This window comes from Neolamprologus multifasciatus, chromosome 15 (genome assembly GCF_963576455.1).
Source record: "Neolamprologus multifasciatus chromosome 15, fNeoMul1.2, whole genome shotgun sequence".
Classification (NCBI taxonomy): domain Eukaryota; kingdom Metazoa; phylum Chordata; class Actinopteri; order Cichliformes; family Cichlidae; genus Neolamprologus; species Neolamprologus multifasciatus.
The window spans coordinates 26,703,313-26,717,459 of NC_140453.1; the positions used below are offsets into that span (position 1 = coordinate 26,703,313).

A 14,147-nucleotide genomic window follows, 5' to 3' on the forward strand; every position below is an offset into this window, starting at 1 on the left:
ATGATTTATTTTGAAATGTCAGTTGTCATCTCTGGCTGTGTGCCAGGTAGACCCACACACAGCCAGAGATGTGTGTGGGTTGTTGAATTCTCCCAGTTCTTTGAATCTTTGGGCTGAAGGAAGGACAATACTCGGTGTATAAATGCTCAATCAACAATCCTTTATTTCCATACAATTTTCACACAATGAGCATAAAAACCATCCGGATGGGGAGAGATGCCTGAAGAGGGTCACAGCAAGTCTCAAAATGGTGACGTGTTACACAGCTTTTTATACTTTTCACTGGCCCCCACCTGGTCGTAAACCTAAACATTCACACTCTCTTATCTGTCGTGGCGCCTAAGTTATGACCTCGGCTCCCTGTCTTTCTACCTCCTACAAGGGTGGGGGCACAGAATGTGGTCTGTTTCTGCTATTATCGGCACAAGGTCTTTTGCACACAACATTCTCAGAAAATGATTTAAGCAGTCTGACATGACAAGAAAACAGTGTAAAACATTCACAGCAGATAAATGGTGGCGCCCACTTGTCTAACAGAACCCAAAGATGGTCACATTCTTTTAATCCCCAAAAATATACTGGAACATTTGTCTAACATACTACAACAATGGTCATGTTCTTTAACCTAACAATATAAGGAGAATAATGATCTCACAATTCCCCCTTTGATCTCTCTTTAGAGAGATCACTTACAACATACATTCTAGGGTTGCAATGTGGTGTCAACTCTTTCCCAGTCTCCTAGTATTTGTGCTTCACACAGAAACACAATTCCATCGCTGGATTTCCTCTGCGCTGTCACTTTTAGAGCTTGGCACGCTCTCTCCATCCCTCGAGTTGTCACGTCCAACGCTGCTGAAGATTTAAGGCAGAGCACGTCGTACACCTTAGTTGTCTTCCTCAATGTCAACGATGAATCTCTCATTATATTTAAAATCCTGCTGTGGGAAGTCTCCTCTTGATCTCCTGGAAGCTCAGTAGCACAGTTCTCTGTGGGATGTCTGCTGTGCTGAAGATGATCTCTGATCCTCCTGAAGCCTCTCTCCTGGCCTCAGCTCCCATCTTGTGGACGATCCTCTCAGCCACTCCTTCTCGTCATGGCACCTCACGACATCGACAGATTAAAAAATAACACTCCTCTCCCCACATGGCTTCCACCATGTGTCAACTCCTCAATGAGACATGTACAAGAATGTTGCACATTCTCTTTAAAACAATCTCCAGGGTTTCCCACTTGGAGCAGCCATACTCCAACCTGTAACCCTGTGTAAAAACATTAATCAGCAGTTACATGTTCAGCCTATTTAATTCCCAGCTCCACCTGGAGCCTGTATCCTGGAAGACAAATCTGTTACATCAAACTTCACATTTGCAACCAACTGTAGATCATAAGAGTGATAAAGTATTCAGCATAAAAGACAAGTATCATGTGCAGGTTTTCTCCAATCATTAAATCACTATTATTACCATAATTTGTCCCAAATCATGAATCATCCCAATTTATTCCACAATTTAATCTGTGACTTCCCTTAAACAATGTCACTCCACCCATTTTATCACTATGAGCTCATATTCAACTATTCCATAAACACTGCATCTTATTTGTTTCCTCATGTCACTTGTCTGTTTTCTGCTGAATCCTCCACATCCACTCTTAGAAAAAACAGACATTAGGAGCACACATAGACAATCCTGGTGGTCAGGCGCAGGTCGATAGGTTCCAGAGGTGCCGTAAAAGGCCATAAAATTAAGCCTGCTGTAAAAGGAATGACACTGGTTTCAACACAGGAAATTTCTCACGTTATTCACATCGTCAAAGTAACCTTCAACATTTTCCCAATTTCTTATTTTCTTATTTATTTATTTAGGACAGTGCATGTTAATGAACATAAATGTAAAAAGAAAAATTACATGAATGTAAACATGCCAGATTATAGCCAAAAGCTAATTTCCACCTGTTGTCCTTAAACATAAAGAAATAGACAATAATTCAAAAAAAATCATCATTCATTCATAATAAAAACTCCATCACCAAACTACACATACACACCATTCTGTACCGAAATAAAACATTAAAAATATACAACTCATACATGATCACACACTTGATTTATCCATAGCCAGTTTTTAACCTTTGCTTTAAACAAATTGAATGTCGAGCATTCTCTAATAGGTTGAGGAAGACTGTTCCACAGATGGCCACCCTTAACAGAGAGGACGTTCTGCCCAAATGCTGTCCGTCTGTGGGGTATAAACAAGTCTCCTCGGATTGTAGCTCGAGTGGTCCTGTCTGAGCTTTCTTTATGCCTGATAAACTGCTTTAGTGGTGGTGGAGCAAGGGAGTGTAAGACTTTATATATTAAACACACCCTTTTAAGTTTCACTAAGTTATTGAAGTTCAGTAATTTATGTTTTTTTAATACATGACAATGGTGGTGGGAAGTCGGTTTTTTGTCGAGTAGTTTTAAACTTCTTTTATAAATGTTTTCAATAGTTTTAAGTATTGTTGGACAAGCAAGTGACCAGGACGTCAAACAATAGTCCATATGAGAGATGATCATTGAGTAAAAATAAGTTTTTGCAACATTAATATTTAAATTATTACGTATATGATTAAAATTTCGATTATTAAATTTAAGTACCTGGGACACTTTATTTATGTGACTCTTGAAGGATAATGTTGGGTCTAGAATGACCCCAAGATATTTAAATTCTGGAGCTAATTCAAGCTCTACTCCATCCAGGAATATGTTTGACTGCTTCAAGTTTAAGGGGCGTTTTGAAAAATACATACAGACAGTTTTTGAGGTGTTCAACATTAGGCATGAGTCCTCCAGCCAGCTATGCATTAACGCTAAAGCAGCTGTAAGATCTTTTGCCACCTGCTGGACACTATTTGCTTGCGTATATATAACTGCATCATCCGCATACATTTGAGCAAATATATTTGGACAGACTTCAGGTAAGTTATTGATAAAGAGAGAGAACAATAAGGGCCCAAGAACAGATCCTTGAGGAACCCCTGTATCACAGTCTAAATATGGAGATTTAACCCCATCCAACACCACACACTGTTTCCTGTGTGCGAGATATGAGGCAAACCACTGAAGAGCCTGACTGGAGATATTAAACTGAGTCAATCTGGACAACAATATCTGATGGTTTACAGAGTCGAAAGCCTTCTTCAGATCTAAAAATACAGCTCCAACACAGGGACTCCTGTCCAGCAAGCTCTTCAAGTTCTCCACTAACATACACAGGGCAGTATCTGTGGAGTGATGTGCCCGAAAGCCAAACTGCAATGGATGTAATGAGGGTTGGGTGTTTTCTAGGTGAGCAGTGAGGAGTTTAACCACCCACTTCTCAGCTATTTTAGATACGACCGGGAGTATGCTTATGGGGCGATAGTTAGCCATGTCAGTCTTCACACCTGCTTTGAAAATTGGTGTAACTGCAGCAATTTTCCAATCTGTTGGAACAATGGAGTGTTCGAAAGACATATTCAAAACATGAGTTGTTGGACGTACAAGCAAATCCATATGTTCCTTTAGGAAATTTATGTTAATACCATATACATCAAGTGCTTTTGATTGTTTTAAACCTGTAATTAGTTTAACAACTTCAGTGTCTGAAATATGGGTGATGGTGAACAAATTTTGACCAACATCATTCACATTATCAGAGCATACAACTGAGTCAAAGCTCTGACTGATCTCCTTGACAGATGAAATAAAGAAAGTGTTTAAGTTACTGGCAATAGATAGAGGCTCTCTAACAATAGAGTTATTTACATAAAGTTCAATTGTATTTTTACTTTTGCTTGAATGACGGCCAAGTAATTTATTTAAGTGTTGCCAAATAATTTTACCATTACCTTTGGCTCTTTCAATTATGTTTATAAAAAATTTTGCTTTGGCCTGTCTCAAACTTCTTGTTACTTTGTTCCTCATTGAAGTAAATCTCTGTCTATCCAGAGTTAGACCTGTTTTCAGGAACTGTTTTAGTAATTGATCTCTTGTTTTCATTAAATTCTTGCACTCTTTGTTTAACCAGGGCAAATTAGATGTTGTCTTTATTTTTTGTCGACCTCTAATGGAGTATGTTGATATAACATCCTTGACAATGTCAGTGAAGTGACTGCTGCAGAATTGTGGATCATCACTACACAATAAAGGCTCCCAGTTAACTGATGCTAATGCTTCTGCTACATTTTGTCGCTGACTTCTTGGTATAAATTCATAAAAGGATCTCCTATTAGATGAACTTTGAAAGTCATTCTTAACCCGTGATTTTATAAGTTTTCTAGAAAATAATATAAAATTGTGGTCTGAAATACCAGTGATAAAATTATAAGATTTAATAACAACACAGTGTAACAGCATCATCAATCCTGTAGTAGAGAAACAAACATCAACCAATTGTTCGGTTATAAATCACATCATCAAACCACATGAAGAACTGTAATGCTGTAGAAAAGAGAATGTAAATGTTAGCGCTGCGCAGATGTATACACACTTTCTCACAGTAATCTCTGTGAGCAACACAAGCCCATGAATAACACACCCCTGGTAGATTCACAAACACAGAAAGTGGCATTTAAAAGGTTAAATCATCACGCAACCTCGGATGTTGCTGTCATCTTTCTGCTCCTGTAAAAAGAAACATATAAATTCATCCACCCTTTTGGCCTGTCTAGGTGGAGGTAAACTTTGAGTCGTGGTCAAGTCTTGTCACTTTTACCAGTCAGTCAGTTTGTTTTTATTTCCATTCATTCATTCATTCATCCATTCTTTCTTTCTTTGCTGATAGTGGAAACCATCGCCGCATTTGATTTCCACCCTCAGCAAAATGACGTCATTTTAAAAAGAAAAAGAAGAACTTTAGGTCGGATTACCTCGCTGAATCCTTTTTAGGCAGGGACTCTCATTTTCTAATTGTCCCCAATAAGTGGCTTTCTCCTTAGCCCATTTTAATGTGGAGAAAAATACTTTGCGACTGTTTTCAGTAAGAATGTTTTATAGCGCTTTAAAGTTCACTCTCTCAGGTCTGGATTAAAGAGCTGATTTGTTAAATCAGGAACTCACAAAATACCAAAATATCACCACCGGTGGATCACTCCTCTCAGATGTTCTTATTTCAGTGCACTGTAACAAAAGCAAAAACAAACGTAACCAATAAAATACTCATACAATAACAAATACTGGGGCCCGTTGGAAACATGTCCAAGCATAAAACCACCTTTCTCCCTCTTAGAGAAAGAAAACAATCCAAACCTCACTGATAAAATCAACCTAGTGTTAAGCAAAACCCAAAATCAACCAAAACTTCACCAGAAAGTGATAGGTTACGAGGCAGGGTGCACCCCGAACAGGTCACCAGTCTATCACCTAGAAACAAACAACCATTTACACTTACATTCACGGCTAATTTAGAATCATCAATTAACCTAGCTCTAACAGCTGCATGACTTTTCACTGTGGCAGGAAACCAGAATACCCAGAGAGAAACCACTGCAAACTAGCCAGACTGTGGACTTGCACCCAGGACCTTCTTACTGTGGAGCAACAGCACTCACCAGCATGCCAACAATGTAGGAAATACAGGGAAGCTATGATTTCCTGTTGAATTTTGTACAGATCTTTAAAGGCTGAGGCAATTGTGTTAAATACACCTGGGATACTTACGTAAATCCAAGGGCTGGCCCCCTTTTTCTTTTTTTTTCTTTTTTTTTAAATTTATTTTTTATTTTCAGTGTGTTCCTCCTTCAATTAAATCTCAATCACAAAAATGTGGTGCTCCGAAATAAGGCTCACACCGTTAATTCATCATTTTCACTCTGTACCACTGCTCCTTATCAGGCTGTGTGAAGCACAGTAAACAATTCAGTCGAGGCCTTGAGCCATAAACAGACATCACTCACAGACATTGTTTTCATAACCAAACTGCTTTAGACCCTGTCCCCTAAATCTACACAAATGCCCTCTGGGTGACATGAAATGCATTTAACCAATTAACAATCAATGGCTTCTTGTTGTTGTAACAAATTCTGTATTTGGACGTTTGTGTGCAGCATTTTGCGTATCAGCATAGCATTTGTTAGTAAAGCATTCTTCATTGCATCAGCGTGTGTGTGTATCACTCTTCCTTGCACAAACCTGTGTATGTGTGTGTGTGTGTGTGTGTATGTGTGGATCACTTCTCAGTGAATTGAATCAGCATTTCGATTTGTGTGCGTGTGTGTGTGTCATTTCTAGTGCATATGTGTTCGTATGTGTGTTTCTCTTAATTCTGAGTCAGTGTATGTAGATGTGTGTGTTTGTGTGTGTTTGTGTGTGTGTTTGTGTTCATCACTTTCCTGTTCTGATGTTCTGGGTAAACCAGGGCCTGAAGCGTGCTCTGGGGTCCTGCCTCCCCCTTTCCAGTCCGTTTGCATCCCTTGGTGCTGCTGCCCAAAGTTCTGTCCATACTGGTTCTGGCCCCAATTGAGGCAGTCCTTTTCTCCAGTGTCCTGCATCTTCTCCTTGTCCAGCTCCTCCTGAGCCATGCTCAGTTTCTGCTCTGATGCCTTGAGCTCTCACTGAGGGCAGAAACCTCAAGAGTCTTTTCTGTACACGTCAGATTGAAGTTTATTGATGTTTTCCTTGCTTTGCTCCACGGCCTTCTGCAGCTCTGCTGTTCGGCTCTTCACAGAGGTCAGCTCCTGGCTGAGCCCCGACACCTGTGCCTTCAGCTTATGTTCTTCTGCTGCTTTTGTCCAATCTGAGGTGCCTCCTGACCTCAGTTACTCCTCGTGTCTCTGGCACGCCCTTTTTGCTGCCCGATCATCCGTGTTGGTCCGTCACTGTCCTGCACAGTTTTAATGCAGAGTTGTTAAGGTCAGCATTCTTTTGCTCGGCCTCACCTTTCATCCGGGCTTAATAGGCGTCTCGTCACAGCTCTGTCAGCTGAAGCTGTCTGGAAATCTCCCCCGTGTAGTGAAACGGGCCTTGGATTTAACGTTCTCCGTCTCCGCTGCATGAGATCTCTTTCCTGCAGCACTGTTGACATTCTAAGGCTGTTGTTGTGGGTCCAGCTGCTGTAGCATTTAGTCAGGGTCACATCAAAGATGGTAGAAGGGAGAGCAAAGGTAGTAGAGGGGAGAGCAGGAGTCCAGGTCAGCCTCGGCTTTCCGGGCCGATAAAGCAGCCTGTAATTAAGCATAAAGAGAAAAAACAAAAACAAAACAAAAACAGACGAACAGGAAAATGATGTTGTTTTGGCTGTGTTATTCAGAGAGGGGCCAGGCCCTGTGTCAGCCTTCTCCCCCCCTTTTTTTGTTTTTTCTCACTATATAATCAACTCCTAACCCACCAAGTTGACAGGACAACACAGGTACACGTTAAAATTCTTAAGATCATGTTTAACAATTCAAAAAAGGAATTTTATTTCATTCAATAATCACTTGTATTAATCAATCAGAAGAAAACATGTCACAATTTGACTCTTTTAACCACTAAATTTATTATTTCATCACCGGTTTATCATACCAGTGTCTGTCTTTTTGAAGTCAAGTTGTTGTCCTGCAACCCAGAGAGTTTATTTGTTAGTAGTGGATAAACTTTATCATTTAACAACAGGTGTATGTTAAGTTTTGCTGCTTTAACCTTGCTGGAAAATCTTCACGTGTTCATGAATGTAAGCTGTTTCTTCATTGCGTGTGTGTGCGTTTGTAGGTGGGTTATTTTAACTTTTTCTCCAACAAGGCATTTCCCTAATTGTGTGTGTTTTTAATTTTGTTTCCCAAATTTTGATTTCCCACCTTAAATAACAGCATTCCATGTCTTCAGCCAGGAATTAGAGCTTGCTTGTGAGATTCAGGGACACATGGTGCCAAAAACAATTCAGTGAAAAACTTGCCTGAAAATTTCCAGTGATGGTAACCGATAACTGGAGGAGAAGATGTCCTTTAAGCCTCTTTTCAGGGAGAGGACAAAGTGAGAGGTCAAGCTGTAAAATTTTGAGCCAGAGCTTGGCCTGTCTGTCGTCCCAATTTTGTTAGTCTATCCTTTTGCTGGTGTACTCAGGTTTCCAGGTTGAGAGAAATCCACCTGTATTAAGAGACTAAAACATTCATTTACTATTTTTCTTAAAACATCCATTTGGTTCATCTGCCTAGATTTTACTCTCTCTCTCTCGGTGCATCGTTCACACAGTCAGGCAGTTGCCTTTTATGGGCATGCAGATTTCCGGCCACCGACACTCACCCCCAGCAGCCGCCAAGCCGTCTCTCCTATATCAAAACCCAGCCAAACATCAAACATTCACCGCAGTCATTCAAAAACTGTATTTATAATATTATAATCAACAAAATCAGCGTTTTAATTACAGGCATGTATCATTGTTTGCAAATCATACTTATAAAACTCAATAACACGCTAAACAGGAAGTTCTCTGTGGGCTTCACAGCAGCCACCTCATTTGCATGTTCACACACCGTCTAAACTAGCTCGCAGCGCGCTGTCGTCACACACAGCCTCGTTTCACACTCAACTCTCTATTATATTACAAAGATGTCTTATATTTACAATCAGTCCTTCTTTATCACACAACTCCTTACTCTCCTTTGCCACAGCTGCAACCTCTAATTTTTTCTCTGGCGCACTCCCAGGTCGCATGACCTGCAGCGCCCTCAGCAACTCCTCTCTCTGCTTCTCAAAAGTTTTCCACTCACCCTGCACACCTCCTTTTTCTATGTTAGACTTAGAACCCAACATTTTCACACCACTACACACCTTTAAACCCTCCAAAATGACTTCACAATTTGCAACAATTCACGACACGACCTCCTGCCGCAATTTCTGCACAACACAAACACACTTTCAGACACAAATTATTCTGTTGGCCTCCTGCCACAATTTCTGCACAACACAAACACACTTTTATACACAAATTATCCCGTTACTTTAATTGACTCCCGTACTTCAGACGAGACGCCGACTCTAACGGCGCTTTCACACAAACTACACACCTCCAACTCTCTTTCTCTCTCTCTTTTTTTTTTTTTTTTTTAACACCACAGAGTAATACACCCAATTCAGCCCGTCTATCTCTATGTGGCTCCAAATACCCTCTTTATTTAATTTAACACTCGTCAGGGGACAGGCAAACAACAATTTCAACCACTGAAACGAGGAATACAACCTTTTTCAACCTTTTTAACCTTATTTAACCTTATTTAACCTTATATAACCTTATATAACCTTTTTCTCTGACTATTCTTAGAACTCAACCTTTGTTCGCAAAATGTGTCTTGTTCTATGTTCTAATCCAGAATAAAATGTAAACCCGTGATTACACAAACGTTTTCAATATTATTCTGTGGCTATGCGGGAGTCCTCAGTCCCCAAGTCACCACCTCAGCAAACCAGACGCCGCTGGACCTGACTGCGCGTCCACAGGCAGGGGGGTTGCCAACACCATGAACAAAACCAATTTCCACAGGTCCACTAGGCATCAACCTTTGATCCTAAAATGTGTCTTTGCTCTAATGTCCTCCCATTTACACATCAACCGTCACTGTCACCATGTTCATATTTCACACACAGAAACACAGCAAGCGCGTCTCATCAGCAGAAACACACACAGAAACCTCTGAGCTCACCTTTGAAAATGCAAGCGCACCACAAGCCAGATTCTATTTCACCTCTATTTCAGATACTACACTTTGGCCGCTTTTTGAAAGTTTTTCCACATTTCTTGCAACAGAAGCCAGTCATAGACAAAATTAATTATGTAGGGTAAAAGTGGGCTGCACCCTAGTCTCAACGTAGAATATGATTAGTATCTTGCTAGAGCCAGTTCCTATAACACACTTGATTTCTAGTCTCAACGTAGAATATTATTAGTATCTTGCTAGAAAATTCCTATAACACTTGAATTCAGCCTCAACTTATGTTGTTAGTATCTTGCGCCGAAAACCAGACACCGACAATTTAATGTGAAAATACGTGTAACTCAGCGAACAGATTAATTTGGAAAGCCCAATATGCACATTTGGTATTTATAATACAACAGGCTGTGCTTACCTTTTTATGTTTGGACCGTCCTCTGTTCGCCTCGCCCCACGATCTCACCACAGGCCAAATCTGCCCCTCCTCAGCACACCAAAGATCCGGGTCACGGCACCAAGTTGTTGAATTCTCCCAGTTCTTTGAATCTTTGGGCTGAAGGAAGGACAATACTCGGTGTATAAATGCTCAATCAACAATCCTTTATTTCCATACAATTTTCACACAATGAGCATAAAAACCATCCGGATGGGGAGAGATGCCTGAAGAGGGTCACAGCAAGTCTCAAAATGGTGACGTGTTACACAGCTTTTTATACTTTTCACTGGCCCCCACCTGGTCGTAAACCTAAACATTCACACTCTCTTATCTGTCGTGGCGCCTAAGTTATGACCTCGGCTCCCTGTCTTTCTACCTCCTACAAGGGTGGGGGCACAGAATGTGGTCTGTTTCTGCTATTATCGGCACAAGGTCTTTTGCACACAACATTCTCAGAAAATGATTTAAGCAGTCTGACATGACAAGAAAACAGTGTAAAACATTCACAGCAGATAAATGGTGGCGCCCACTTGTCTAACAGAACCCAAAGATGGTCACATTCTTTTAATCCCCAAAAATATACTGGAACATTTGTCTAACATACTACAACAATGGTCATGTTCTTTAACCTAACAATATAAGGAGAATAATGATCTCACAGGGTCTACCCACAAAGAGTTGAACTGAAAGACACAGCTTTTTTTTTTGCTGGAACAAAAATACTCAACAACTAAAACATACAAAATGCCACAAAACTCAGGATGTGTGACAAATATCTACAGTCTGATTCTGGTTTTGTTTCTTTCAGGCTCCACCAGCAAACAGCGGTCTCTCCTGTAACCAGCTCAATGTCTGTGCACTCAGCTTTGGCTTTTAATGGCCAAGCATCATCTGGAGAAATGTGAGTTACCTTGTGAGTGTGTAATACACTATGTCCTCTTTATGCTGTATAACTAGAACAAATAAAGTTCAAGTTAAAAAAAATTACAACAATGTATATAACTACCTCACCTCCACAGAAATTACGTAAGCTACTCAGTTTACCAAACAACATGCACAGACTGCCTGTTAGAGAGTTATCTCTGAGATGCTGGTGTGATAGCTCCCTCAGGATAAAGACTCCAGTCAGAGAGTGGGCTCAGGGAGTGCTTTCCAGATACTTTAATGAACATTAACAGCAGGCCAGTAGTACACCAATTGGTATACTCAATGAGAGTATGCGAGTGCATATGTGTGTGGTTTTAAATAACAAGAAAACAGGGAGAATAACAATCATTACTTGTCAACATCACACACCAATAATGAATTACAACATAAATGACATAAATAGATAAATGCTCTGGCTTAGGAAAATCTCACAGTGCCATTTTAAACAGGTAGAAAGCAGGAATATCTGCATATCCAAAACAACAGAAAAGGCCTAATATCTCAAAATTAGTAAAGATCAACAATTAGGTGGTCATCAGAGCCCTCTAGTGGCCAAATAATCTAACTGCTATACACAAATCCGACCAGTATCAAAGGCTACGGTGGTAAGTTACATGCGTCTACCAATATCAATCAAATCTCCAAACACACCCCATATCATGTACCTGCCTCTGTATTTTTGTTGTTCTGTTGTCTTGTTTTTGTTCTGTTGTCCTAACCTATAATGTACTACTCCTAATGTAACCCCCCCCCCCCCCCCCCCCTGTGTCATCCTTTAAAAAACTTACACTGGTCACCCTAGGGACCCAAAACGGTCCCGCCCCAAAAAGTGCAATAAAAATGTTATATATTAATATTTTTTTCCACTTTAAATGAGTCAGTCTTTTAAAACTACTTCTGCCTAGAATATTCATATCAAGTTTTAATTATATTTCGGGGGTTTTAACCCTTTAAATCCCAGTTTCTTTACATGAGCGCACCATTTTTTTAGCCGAAAAAAACAAAAAAACTTAAATATTTTCCATAAAATACATTTGAAGTAATATTTGATTGTTATTATAATTAGGCCTTTAGATGGTCCAAAGATTGGCACCAACAATCATTTTGATTGATCGTTATGTTTTTTGCAGGGGCAAAATTAAAAAAAAAACTTACACTGGTCAACCTAGGGACCCAAAACGGTCTGACTCATGTTTGCACAGGAAAGCACACTGCTGGAAAACGCTACTCCCAGGTACTTATGGAAAAATGCCCTTAGTGCCCCTCGGACTCTTACTACGGCTGGACTGCCATAAAAGCATGTGACATCATCACCCAGCAAACAGTGAAAACAAAGTGGAAAATTTATTGATGTATTAATTACCACTACTGTTATAACAATGCAGCTGAAATATAAGGAGACTTTCTGACACAGCCTGTTCACATCCAGCTCCATGGATGTATCACTGCTCTCAGCGTCTGTGATCAGAGTTTGGATCAGAAGTAGGTGAAAACAAGGGCAGTTGGTCACCTGCTCACAATGATGCCACCTGGAGGAGCAAACAGCATGCAAATGTTGTTCTTCAGCATAATCACATACAGCCATGATATTCACTGTTGGGTCTGTCTAGCACAGACCCACCGCTGGAACGAGACAATTCTACTACAACAGCAAAAGCAAGACGCAACTCACCAAAGTTCTTTGTCTTACTCGTGCATGAGGGAGAGAACTGTGACCAGCGCCGTTCCTTCGCTTGACCCAGTTGCTCTCATCTGCTCCCTCGTAACACTGCTCTTTATTACGGTTACATGACTATACATAAGTTCATTAACATATGACATTTTACACAGGCATACATGTGAACAAAGAGTACCTTGTCTGTGTGTATGTATAGGCATGCGCGTGTGTGTTTGTGTGTGTGTGTGGGGGGGGGGGGGGGGGTCAAGTATGGGCTCAAATTGTGGTCATAAATATTTTGTACTTGTAAATCAGGATTTGTATGTGTAAAAAGAATTTGTGTGTGTGTAAAAAAGATTTGTATGTGTAAAAAGAATTTGTGTGTGCATAAGTAAGATTTATATGTGTAAAAAGAATTTGTGTGTGTGTAAAAAAGAATTGTGTGTGGACTTGTGCGCTTGTTTTCTTAAAAGGTTCCTTCATGTAATGATCTGCTAGAGGGTGTGGGGGGCCACTGCCCCGTCCTCCAGGGCATGAAGCAGGTATGGAGGAGATCAAAACTCCAGACATCCAGAGGCCCCCAGAACACAAGAGACCAAGGAAGACCAACAGAGGGGCAGCCGTGCCACTGTCCCAGAAAGAGCTGAGGAGAGTCCCAGATGAGGGGTCACCCAGCAGCCATGGAGCAGAAGCCAGGGGGGGTTGCAGTGACGTGCCCGTGAGCTCCGCCGGGGGCACCCCACCTCCGAAGTGGCCCAAGCGAGCCCCAGGCTCCAGGCCCCGATAAGCAGCCGCCAAGGAGTGAGCCGGTGTGTACCCGGACGCCCACCCCCGGACACATAGAACCACCAACGCACCGATGTCTGAGGGAGTCCGCCCCCGGCAGGGGAAGTGGTGGGGGGAGATAGGCCTCCAAACCTTGGAGGGCCTGAGATGTCCTCAGAGAGGTGGCGTCTGATACCCAACCTGACATATGGACACAGACATACAGGCACACACAGATACAAACATCCATTCCCACCCTCATGCTCTCATATGCACTTACTCCACACTCAACCAACGTGGAGACAGACATAAAGAGACGCTGTACACACAATCACACTCCCCAAGCGTACTCTACGAACCGGGTCTAGGTACCCTTGCCCCTGGAGGGGGGAACTGCACCCAGACCCAGGTTGTGTTACCCTTTTCCCTGCGGTGGGGAGAAGCAGACCGCCCCGACTCCGCAGCAGCAGGGAGGCCCCACATTCCGGACCCCAGTCGGACGGCCAACTCCTCCTCCTAGCCCCCCTGCTCCAGCAGGCCGCAGAGAATGAGGGTGAGAGAAGACTCCTAACCTCCCTCCACCCGCTCATTGTAGTGTTGATGTATGTGTGTTCTAAGGTGCATTTAAAACCCAGGAGGGCATGGAGCTACCTGCCAGAGAGCAGCAGGTAAGCGCATAGTCCCTCCTGCTAGCCCTCAATGTCTACGTGTAT

General features: G+C 41.6%; 1 long non-coding RNA gene and 1 pseudogene across 2 annotated transcripts in view; one reads left to right on the forward strand and one right to left on the reverse strand.

Annotated features, from left to right (window-relative positions):
* The window catches only part of LOC146502259 (uncharacterized), a 172,723-nt gene that overhangs the window by 96,259 nt on the left and 62,317 nt on the right, over window positions 1-14,147 (reverse strand). The window lies entirely within an intron of this gene.
* LOC146502267 (NACHT, LRR and PYD domains-containing protein 3-like) overlaps window positions 1-14,147 on the forward strand; it is a 31,289-nt pseudogene that overhangs the window by 4,427 nt on the left and 12,715 nt on the right. Inside the window, exon 5 of the transcript XR_014869464.1 lies at window positions 10,894-10,986. The product of XR_014869464.1 is annotated as an NACHT, LRR and PYD domains-containing protein 3-like (transcript). The remainder of the gene's footprint in view (window positions 1-10,893; window positions 10,987-14,147) is intronic.